Source organism: Sinocyclocheilus grahami, unplaced genomic scaffold, assembly GCF_001515645.1.
Source record: "Sinocyclocheilus grahami isolate Dianchi unplaced genomic scaffold, SAMN03320097.WGS_v1.1 scaffold1231.1, whole genome shotgun sequence".
In the NCBI taxonomy this organism is placed as follows: Eukaryota; Metazoa; Chordata; class Actinopteri; order Cypriniformes; family Cyprinidae; genus Sinocyclocheilus; species Sinocyclocheilus grahami.
This window is the reverse complement of record NW_015506410.1, coordinates 117,683-128,895: the sequence shown is the minus strand read 5'-3', so window position 1 is coordinate 128,895 and position 11,213 is coordinate 117,683. Positions and strand designations below refer to the sequence as shown.

Below are 11,213 nucleotides of genomic sequence, written 5' to 3'. Positions count from 1 at the left end.
ATCAAATCTCAAGTTAAATGTTTCAAAAACTAAAGAAATGTGTATTGATTTTAGGAAAGAGTCCTCAACGAGTGCGACCATTATTAAAGGGGACCAGATTCAGAGGGTAGAAGAGTATAAATACCTTGGAGTTGTTTTAGATCACAAACTGAGGTGGGATAAATGGACTGACGCTGTGAACAAAAAGGGCCAGCAAAGACTATATTTAAGTTAAAGGTGTTTTATAACTCTTTTATTGAAAGTGTACTGACTTTTTGTATTTGCTGGTTCGGGAATGCTACGGTGGAACAAAAGTGTATGTACAGGAAAATTATAAGTACTGCGAGTAAATTACTTGGTATCCCTGTGATGGGTTTACAACAAATTTATCAGACTAGATGTCTTGGTAAAGCTATGAAAATTATATCTGATGATAGGCACCCGCTGTATAATGAGTTTGAGCTCTTGCCTTCGGGTAGAAGATTCAGGATACCGGTGTTTTTTAAAAATAGAGGGAAAAAATCTTTTATAACACAGGCAGTGAAGTGCTTAAATGAAAGATAGGAAAGAAAGAGTTGTTTTCCTTTTATTTTTATGTAATGAGCAGGTCTCATTCAGTAATTAGCACTTCTTGATTAATTGATGTTAAATTGTATTGTTTCTATTGTGAAATTTATGTTGTATATACGCATATTGAAACAAGACACTGAAACAAAATTTCCCCAAGGGGATCAATTAAGTTACTACTACATTTGTGCTTTTTTAGTTGCTTACAAACATTTGAGTGTCTAAAGTTTAATAACACAGTAATCAGCACAAACTGTGCTACAATAATATGTGAGCAGCATGTATGTACGTGATTGTGTTTTTGAGAAAACAAGGTTTATGCGTGCTTAGTGAAAAACTACCATTTTAAAGTCACTGAAAAAAAACGTTCTTCTTTGGCATGAGGCTATAAAACCCCTTTTGGTTTCAATCAGGACCTTTATTTTTAAGAGTAGGCTTGTGTTTCGCACATATCCCACAAAGCTTGTGTGCCATTTTTAAACCATTGAGTCTCTAATGGAGGCAGTGTAGTCAGGGTTAAATTCGTGTTTTTGATGAAAACCATGGAGAGGACACTCGGAGGTGGATGACCCACGGAGGAAGTGGAGACACGGCTGATTTCCATGAGAAAGGACTCTTGTCTCAGCGCACAGAAAGACTATACAGCCCAAACGGCACTTCATACCTCGAGTGTCTTTATCAGCGACAATGATGTCTCTTTATTTAATCATGTGTTAATATCGTATGCAAATGTTATTTCTTGCTAAGCTTGCCTAACACAACCGAAACGACCCCAGCTGCAGTGTGAGGGCCGTGTACATTTACTGATTAGTGTGGTTTTCGCACAGCGTCTTTGATTTTTATTCTTTTGCCATTGAGAAGACATGGCTGAGATTTAGTCCTGCAGCTTTTTGTATGACTGGTCAGATATCATTTGTAGCCATATGTTTGACACTATCTGCTGTTTAAAGATAGTAAATATTGGAAAACAAATCCAGATAAAATACGTAGCACTGTATTGTTTGGTCAGGTAACCTAAATATGTGCCTTAAGGGAATTGTTCACCCAAAAATAAAAATTTGCTGAATATTTACCCTCAGGCCATCCAAGATTTAGATGATTTTGTGTCTTAATCTGAACAGATTTGGATAAATTTAGCATTATATCACTTGCTCACCAATGGATCCTCTGCAGTGAATGGGTGCCGTCAGAATGAGAGTCCAAACAGCTGATAAAAACATCACAATAATCCACAAGTAATCCACACCACTCCAGTCCACCAATTAATGTCTTGATGTGAAAAGCTGTGTGTTTGTAAGAAACAAATCAATCAAGCTGTGTGTTTGTGTGCTTTTCTCCTCACAAGACAGGTGTGGATTACTTGTGGATTATTGTGATGTTTTTATCAGCTGTTTGGACTCTAATTCTGACGGCACTCATTCACTGCAGAGGATCTGTAGTGCAGAAGTGATGTAATTTCTCCAAATCTGTTCCCATGAAGAAACAAACTTACCTGAGGGTGAGTAAATATTCAGGAAATATTCATTTTTGGGTGAACTATTGCTTTAAATATGGTTTTATTCATCAAACAAATATTTTTAATAATGAACTGGATTACATTAAGTTACACTAACAGAATTTGGTGTCATTTTCTGGGTCAAACAAATAGAAAAATCTCTATCAGTTACATTTTCAATGTTTTTAGTGTACAGTATAGTATGATGGTTCTCCAGTGTTTACAGAGAAACTGAACCCTTGCTCCCAATCCCAATATAATATTGAATTTGTTTATTCAGAAATATGAACTCACAGATGATGGAAGGTACAAGAGAAGACAAGAAGAGTTGTGTTGCAAGAGTGTGTTGCAAGAAGAGATGGATGGTGAATGGAAGAGAGAAAATGAGATGGATTCATTACTTTTTATTTGATCTCAACACCGACATTTGCCAGAAACTCCATGAATCTGTGCATGAATCCGTCTGATTCTGAGGACATCCCAACCTGATCTCATGGGAAAACATAAAGATGTATGCATAAGATTGTATGAATTATGGGCACCAATTTGCCAAAACATTAAGTAGTTACAAATTGCCATGCCATTGGGTTGGAATGCCATTTTTTGTTTCCAAGAACTTGCTTCTTAGTTTTACCCCAAAATGCATTAGAAGTCAGACCTCTATATCTGACATCAAAGTTAGAGATGCTGAAAACAGTCCATGAAGAAAATAATAGTACTAATGGTCAGTGTTCACCCTCCAAGAGCACAAATATACCAAATTTTTCTATGAGCAATTGTAGGTTAAATTACTCTGCTTATGTTGTTAAAGCAGAATAAGAGGCACCATTTATTTCTTTTTATAAACACAATCTACTCTGAATAGCGCATGTAGTCTTAGCAATGTAGAGCCATCATAAAAAAACAACCCATTTCAAAGTACAAAACAGCTCCAAATATTTCACTAAAAAACTCAAAAATTCAGTTCACACAGTGTAAATGTTTATCTTAAAGTCAATCAAAATGATCCAGTGAGTGTGAGTTCTGTAACTTTTGTAGACGCCATCCTAATTAGAACTGTATATCAACTACGACTGAGACACTCTTACGTTTTATTTGACCAAAAAACAGCAACATTGTGAAATAACTCTTTTCCTATTTTAATATATTTTAAAATGTAATCTATTCCTGTGATGTCAAAGCTGGATTTTCAGCATCATTCCTCCAGTCTTCAGTCTCACATGATCCTTCAGAAATCATTCTAATACCATGATTTGCTGCTTTTTTCTCTCTCTCGTGTTTTTTTCTGGAAACCATGGTACATTTAATTTTTCAGGATTTTTTGATGAATAGAAATGTCAAAAGAACTGCATTTATTTCAAATAGAAGTCTCCTGTAACATTATAAATGTATTTAAGTAATGATTCATAGATACAACAATTGTATTGCATTTACTGAAGTATATGTATATGTCAATAATCTATTGATTGTTTATTATTATTATTATTTTAAAATTATTTAAAAGATGAGGTCCATGGTATAAGCATAGACCAATATTTAATTTGACATTGATTCCATTTGTATTTTACACGTTTATTTTTTGTTATAACATTTACAGACCTCAACACACAAGGTTTTATTATGTAGTAAACGCTACATCAAATATCGGTGATCATAATTGCAGTAGTAAGGCCTGGTGCTTTAAATCATCTATTTGTCCAAGCGTTATTGCAGGAGCGTGCAGGTTGTCCGTGTGTGGGAGGTCAGTTTGTTTTGTGCTGGAGTGAAGCTCTAGTAATCTGTCATTGATTTCGTCTTGTCGTACAGTAGGAATAAAGCACTGAATAGAATGAATAGAAGGTGAAGAAATGTTTCACTTTGTAAAATGCGTTTACCACTAAGCTTTACGGTCTGCAACAGGTCAAGTTTTGTTCATAGTCTTCTATTTTTTGTTCTTTCAAAGCAAACCTCAGAGTTCTCAGTATTAAATATTTTTGAGGTCAGTGGTCAAGACTTTAAGAGATTGCATCAAAATGTGAATTTGCTTTTGGCTAACATGCTTTTTTTTTTTTACTAAGATGAACTCAGAGAACCATCATCATAACTTATTCATTAGACACACTGTTCCTTCTTCCTGGCCTTATTCCAAGTGTGGCTAAACATTTTCCATATTTGAAACTGAAGTCTAATGATAGTTCAGTTCCCAAGCACTTGATATGTATATGTATATGTATATGTATATATATATATGTCCTGCTCCTTTCGGCTAAAGAGTCTTTAAATCCAGAAGACTGGAGAGGATCCACAGTAAATAGAGATGACTATCTATAGCCGATACAAAATCTTGTTCCAATTTCTCTCAATATATGAAGTGAGCAATTGAACTGTAAAGCACTTATAATGTAAATATGCACTTTTTGTTTCCATATATTCCTAGCACAGTTGAACAGTTCAACCCAAGAGGCACACACAGTCATTCATTTCTTTTATTTCTTGGTATTTTTATGTATGTTCTTTATAATTCCTTCTTCAATTTCTCTTGACTATAGTGGACATGTTTGTTCCTATAATTCATATCTGCATATTTTCAAACCCAGTACAACATTTCCAGATTATTCTGGTTTGGAGTATTAACACGCTAATAACTTCCTTCATGAGTCATTTTTTTCCTTGCCTATTTTAACCATATTGACGTCAAGCTCATCTAGAGGCTTTTTGTTTTGATTTAATTCATCTTTTGTCTTGCTATAGTTGTCCTGTGCCAAGTAAGGCCATTTTTGAACTCAAAATAGCCTTCCACTCCACCTCAATCTGCTTTATTAGTGGTGCTTCCTATGGCAGTTACTATGGCTGATTTTCAAAACCTCAACAATTTAGTGTAAAAAGTCAGCTTTGCAGCGAAACTTGTTCCACATGTTAAATATGACCGCAGATCATGTGGCTTGTTGAGGAAAGGTGTGCTGTTTCTTTCTAAGCGATCATCCATGCAATTTTTTTGCTTGGCAGATGATAAACTGTGAAAAAAATCCCATTTTTCTTTGGTTTCTCTTGACCTCATTCAAGTAATATATTCTCTGTGGTAGACAAACATCCTGTTAATGAAGAACTGTAAGAAATACAAGTGTTTTTCCTGCATAAAATAAGCATTATTGAGCACTTGCCAAATGCTTGGCATTCAATGAAAATACAGCAATCAGGCAAATGTGACTCCATCCGGTCTCCCCACCGGAAAAGATGAGTCCTGTCCTGTCAATGGCCAACTAACTTCCCTCTTAGTTTTCATGTCCTCTGGATGCTGTATTGAATTTCCTATTTCCATTCAGCAGAAGAGACACTCCCATTTAGAGAGACTTTAATTAAGGTAGTACACTTACGCTGCACTCCCGATGCAGGCTGAATGGGATTGACCCTGCCAAGTGTAATGGGAGGGGGTTTGGCAGCGCTTTCAGTCACCCTAAACCATGTGTATTACTCCTTGACTGGAATGCAGTGATGATGAGCCGCTGTGCTAATGGAGCCTCACAAGTGCATTTGTAGTAGAGGATTTGCCTTTGCTGTTTTGATCACTCCACGGGTCAAAGACACATCTTTTACAAATCTAGTTGAAAACATGTCTCATGTATTTACAAATGCACTCTTTGTATTCATGTTGGTTTTAAAAAACTAATGCTATTTTCAAAATGTTTCAATTGAATAACTTACCGTCTGGTAAAACGTGCCATATTTTTTCCTTACACTAAGAATACATGTGAGTTGACATATCTTAATCATTAAGTTTAAGTATTTTTCAGAAAATTATTATTTACGTTTTATACAGTTAGCTGAACTTTAGAGTGCTTTTTTGATCCATTTAAGTAGGACTTAAGTACATCTTTATATGTAATTTCACAATTGTATTATTTTCAAAACCTGTTTAAAGTGTACTGCTAAATAACCAAAATATAATTTTAATGTCATTTCTATTTAAACTTGTATGTCATGTGTTTAAATGTCTGAAAAATGACACATTTGTAATAATGCAGTCGCAATTTAGAACATTTAAAATATATTAACTTTACATGTTTTATCGAATAACACACTTAAACAGTAAAATTATAATCAAGTACTTTGTGCTTTAGTGTGTTAGTCAACACATCGAAATAAGTGTACTTCTTTAAAGCACAACAAAAGCTTATTAAAACGATGATTTAAAATTAAAATTGACATTAAGTGCACTTTTTAAAAAGAAACATTTCATTAATATTATATAATCTCCAAGTACAGTTTTTATATACCTTTAATATTTGAATACACTACAAATGCAAGTTCAGTACAATTAAGCACACTTTTTTTCCACAAGGGAATGCTTCCTTATTCATAATAATGAGAGTCTGCCGGAGTCCCCTCTATGATGTAATTTCCTGTTTATGGTTTTTAATCTGCATGTTTCTGCATGCGAGTTTGATCCACATGACTTTGAGATTTTTATATAGCCAAGATATTGAGTGTATATATATATATATATATATATATATACACACATATCCAGTCAAAAATGAACTCTTTCAGCTCCAATGCATATTTCGTAATTTGATGTGACTCCAGCTGTAACCTTAGCAGAAGTAAACCGTCCTGCCTGGCTGCACTTCTGATTTGCTTCCATGAATCAAATTAAATTTGACATCTTTAATTTGAAAAGTGTGATTGATAAGGCCCGCCGTGGAGTATTTAATATGACGTCATTGTCCCTTTCCCAGACTGAAGGGACGCGTGACTAAATGAAGTCTCTCTACTAATGCAGTGGGGGATTATTCTACTGTCCTACACGAGAGCACCATCAATCAGTCCCAGTCACAGTGAGCTTTGTGTAAGAAATATTATGGGGACCAAATGTCTCCACAAGTATAGTAATACCAGTAAATGTTCACCTTGTGGGGACATTTTTGGTCCCCATGAGGAAACAAGATTCTAAATCATACAGAATAAAGTTTTTTGAAAATCTAATAATGCCTGTAGTTTTAGGGTAAGGGGATAGAAAATACAGTTTGTACAGTATAAAAATCATTACGCCTATGGAATGTCCCCATAATGATAGGAATACCTGTGTGTGTGTGTGTTTTTGTGACAAATGAGGGCATAAATTTGTATAATGACAAGGGTATGTCATAGGTATTACAAGGAGAAGGTGACTTTTCAGGACATTACCCCATCTCCCCACTTTTCAAAACGCTTATAAATCACACAGAATGGAGTGTATTGAAAATCTGAAACAGCACAAAGTTTCCTGTGAGGGGTAGGTTTAGGGGTAGGGTTGGTGTAGGGCAATAGAATATACGGTCTGTACAGTATAAAAACCATTACGCCTATGGGATGTCCCCACTTTTCACAAAAACAAACCTGTGTGTGTGTGTGTGTGTGTGTGTGTGGACTCAGTGGGGGCGTGTAGGAGGGAACGTTACGCATCTCTCTCTCATGCTCTCGCTGCAGTGGGCTGGTTCGTACCTTTCACATGCGTCACAGGGGGTGGCCATCAGTGAAGGGTGAACGTCAACCAGCACCAATTATCCTCGCCGTGAAGAACCATCAGTGACATGTTCAATCTCCTCCTGCTTTTGTCCCACTGTGGAGTCACGACAGTGCACCTGTCTTTCAGTTGCAGGTGAAAATGAGCATCTTCTAATGTTCGCAGCAGCTTTAGTGGATATCAGACGGCAGGATCTCGTCCGGTAGCTTGTTTACGGTTCTTTGTGTTATATGACACAATAATTGGACTGAATGTCAAGATCTGACCGCCTCTTTTCTGTGATGTTGAAAGCATTGATTTATTTTATTGTTTGGGGGGTTGAATATAAAAACGTCTGGACATGCTTAGTGATAATTGGGATGACACCTGAAACCTGTCAGTGCAAATTAGGTGTGAATTGCAGTTACTTCCAAGATGTTGCTTCATCTACTCAATAACTGCCTTTCCCTAAGAATGTGCATTAAATTCAAATCAATATATTAATAATTAAGAAGGTTAAGGATAACGAGTGAAAGGTTCAAATTAAGATTTATGCAATACCTCATTTTTGTGACCAGACACTTTTTAAAGAAATCGTTACAAAAATATGAAAAATTAGAAATAGAATATTTAATATAATATTTGATATATTATGAAGTAATAATACATAGCATGATATATGTATATGCACACACTCTACTTGACGTTTTGGAAATTCAAATCAATATATTAATAATTAAGAAGGTTAAGGATAACGAGTGAAAGGTTCAAATTAAGATTTATGCAATACCTCATTTTTGTGACCAGACACTTTTGAAAGAAATCGTTACAAAAATATGAAAAATTAGATATAGAATATTTAATATAATATTTGATATATTATGAAGGAATAATACATAGCATGATATATGTATATGCACACACTCTACTTGACGTTTTGGAGTCTGTGAAGTCAAGGTTGAAATAATTGATTAGACAAAAATACTGTAAAAGTAGTAAATTGTGAAATATTATTACAATTCAAAATAACTGTTCTCTAATGTAATATATATTAAAATGTAATTTATTCCTGTGATGCAAAGCTGAATTTTCAGCATCATTACTCCAGTCTTCAGTGTCACCTGATCCTTCAGAAATCATTCTTATATGCTGATCTGCTGCTCAAGAAACATTTCTGATTATTATCAATGTTGAAATCATTTAATATTTTTTGTGGAAACCATTATATATATATATATTGACTTTTGATCAATTTAATGTTTCCCTGCTGAATAAATGTATTAATTTATCTCAAATCATAAATTAATTAAAATAAATCTTACTGACCCCAAACCTTTGAATGGTAGTGTAAATGTAACATTATTTATTATGAAACTATGAATATGCCAAAACTCAAATGAAATTTAGTCATGGCTTATGGCTTCAGAAGAGTATAGTGCATTTGTCCTTTTCAGAGCATGGCAGCTTGAACAATAGAGATTTCTATAGCAGTAGTACTGCAAAGTCATGAGTTTGATTCCAGTGGAATGAATGAATTGATAAAATGTGAAATTGGCAAACTAAGTAACTTTGATTTAAAGCATCAACCAAATGCATAAGTGGTCACTGAGTGCAAAACTCCTCCTGTTATGTTCCATAGAAAAAGTCACGCAAATTTGCCAAGACATGAGAGTGAGTATCCTCCAAATATCATTTACATGTCTTTCTGTAATGTTTTTACTAAATGTTCAATTTAATATTTATGATAGCTAAGGTTATGTATTGAGTTATGAAATGAATTTTGTGCTTGCTAACACATGTTTTGTCTCCAGTTTTGAGGGAATGTCACCTTGAGATTTGAAAAGCACTAAAAAACTTTGTCAGAGACACCGTGTCCTCATTGATGAGTTAAAGTCTTTCGTCAAGGCCTTATATTAATAAACATTCACAGAAATTGTTTACACTTTCTATTCCCGCACAAGGTTGACAGCCAAACGTAACTCATAATTCTGTTCATTCTTTGCATTCAAGTGTCTGATTACTGTCCTCTTAAGAAATAGACAATAACAGAGTTTCAACCTTGATTTGTTTATATAAAAAAATATATTTTGAAATAACCACTTCAAGTTGTTTATTTTTTTTTATATTAACCTGTTTGTCCCAGCAAAATAACAGCAAATATATAGCAAATATCATCAGATCACACCATATTACTCATAATTGTAGTATTATAAAAATGTAATACAACTGATCATGATAATAATTATAAATTAATAATAATAATAATAATTTCAGGATTATAAGACTTTGTTCATAGGATTTTCTGACTGTATCTTCGCCTGAAAGCCAACTACACTTATACCTGAAAGCCTTTCCCAGAAATCCAACTTTGAAGAAGTACATTTTTATGAAGTTCTCACCAATGCTTTTGATTTCTGTGCTTATCATTATGACTGGGCTGTGCACAGATGCAACTATTCACTTACATTCAGAGAGGGAGATATCAGAGGAGAGGTGGACACGGGCAAATGGGGATCAAAGACTCTCTCTTAAAGGGTTAGTTCACCCAAAAATTACAATTAGCTTGTGTTTTACTCACGCCCGAGGCATCCTAGGTGTATATCTTTCAGACGAATCCAGTCTGAGTTATATTAAAAATTGTCCTGGCTATTCCAAGCTCTATCATTGCAGTCAGCGGGTGTTGCAGTTGAACAGTCCACAAGTCATCAAATAAAGCGCGCGCATTCATAATAAAACGTGCCGCAGACGGCTCCGAGGGATGATTAAAGGCCTTCTGTAGTGAATCAATGTGTTTTTGTAAGAAAAATATCCATATTTCAAACGTAATAAACACTTTTCTCTCACTTCCGCTGACTGTCATACACTGAAGCAGTTCCAGCGGATGATGCAGCACGTACGCGTTGCGTGATTAGTGACGAATGCGGAGAGAGAACAAAACAAAACAAAACGCCGGTCACGAATTAGAAGTACAAACCTGAGGATTTACAAAGAAAAATGTCGGAGGATTTCGATATAAACCGAGAAGAGACTGGTTTTCCTTTGCTAAAGTACACTCTTAAAAATAAAGGTGCTTCAAAAGGTTCTTCAAGCGATGCCATAGAAGAACCATTTTTGGTTCCACAAAGAACCATTCTGTCAAAGGTTCTTTAAAGAACGTCTAGGTTACTTGTGTAACCCTCGTTCCCTGAAGGAGGGAACGGAGACGTTACGTCAGTGACTGACGAATTGGGATCTCGCCCGAGAGCCCAATCACCTTCGAGTGTTAACTAAACAAGCCAATGACAGTTGGCGTGCGTGTTTCGCCACGCGCACCCCGCCCCGCAGCGCGGATATAAAAGGAGAGCGCGTGCAAACGCACATCAGTTTTTCGCTGAGGAGCCGAGGCTACGTGCCCCGGCCGTACAGCGGTGGTACAGCAACTGTGGCAACGGAACGTAACGTCTCCGTTCCCTCCTTCAGGGAACGAGGGTTACACAAGTAACCTAGACGTTCCCATTCAGTCAGTCACGTTCAACGTTACGTCAGTGACTGACGAATTGGGATCCGTATGGAAAACGCCACTATTGCTGACCCCCTCCAGTGCCCTGCTAGGACAGCGGCTAGGCAGAGGTGTCCGCCACACCGCCACTGTACAGTGGTACATTGGATAACACTGGGAGAGCGTACCCAGTTGGGACGCTACGGAAGCCACATCCCGCACTCCCGCACAAT

The 11,213-nt window shown here is 35.9% G+C and overlaps 1 long non-coding RNA gene across 1 annotated transcript in view; it reads left to right on the top strand.

The window, feature by feature from the left end:
- Window positions 1-11,213, top strand: part of LOC107568289 (uncharacterized) — a 21,166-nt gene that overhangs the window by 2,229 nt on the left and 7,724 nt on the right. The window contains exons 2-3 of the long non-coding RNA XR_001606734.1: window positions 4,570-4,576; window positions 6,623-6,628. This is a non-coding gene — a long non-coding RNA (uncharacterized lncRNA). The remainder of the gene's footprint in view (window positions 1-4,569; window positions 4,577-6,622; window positions 6,629-11,213) is intronic.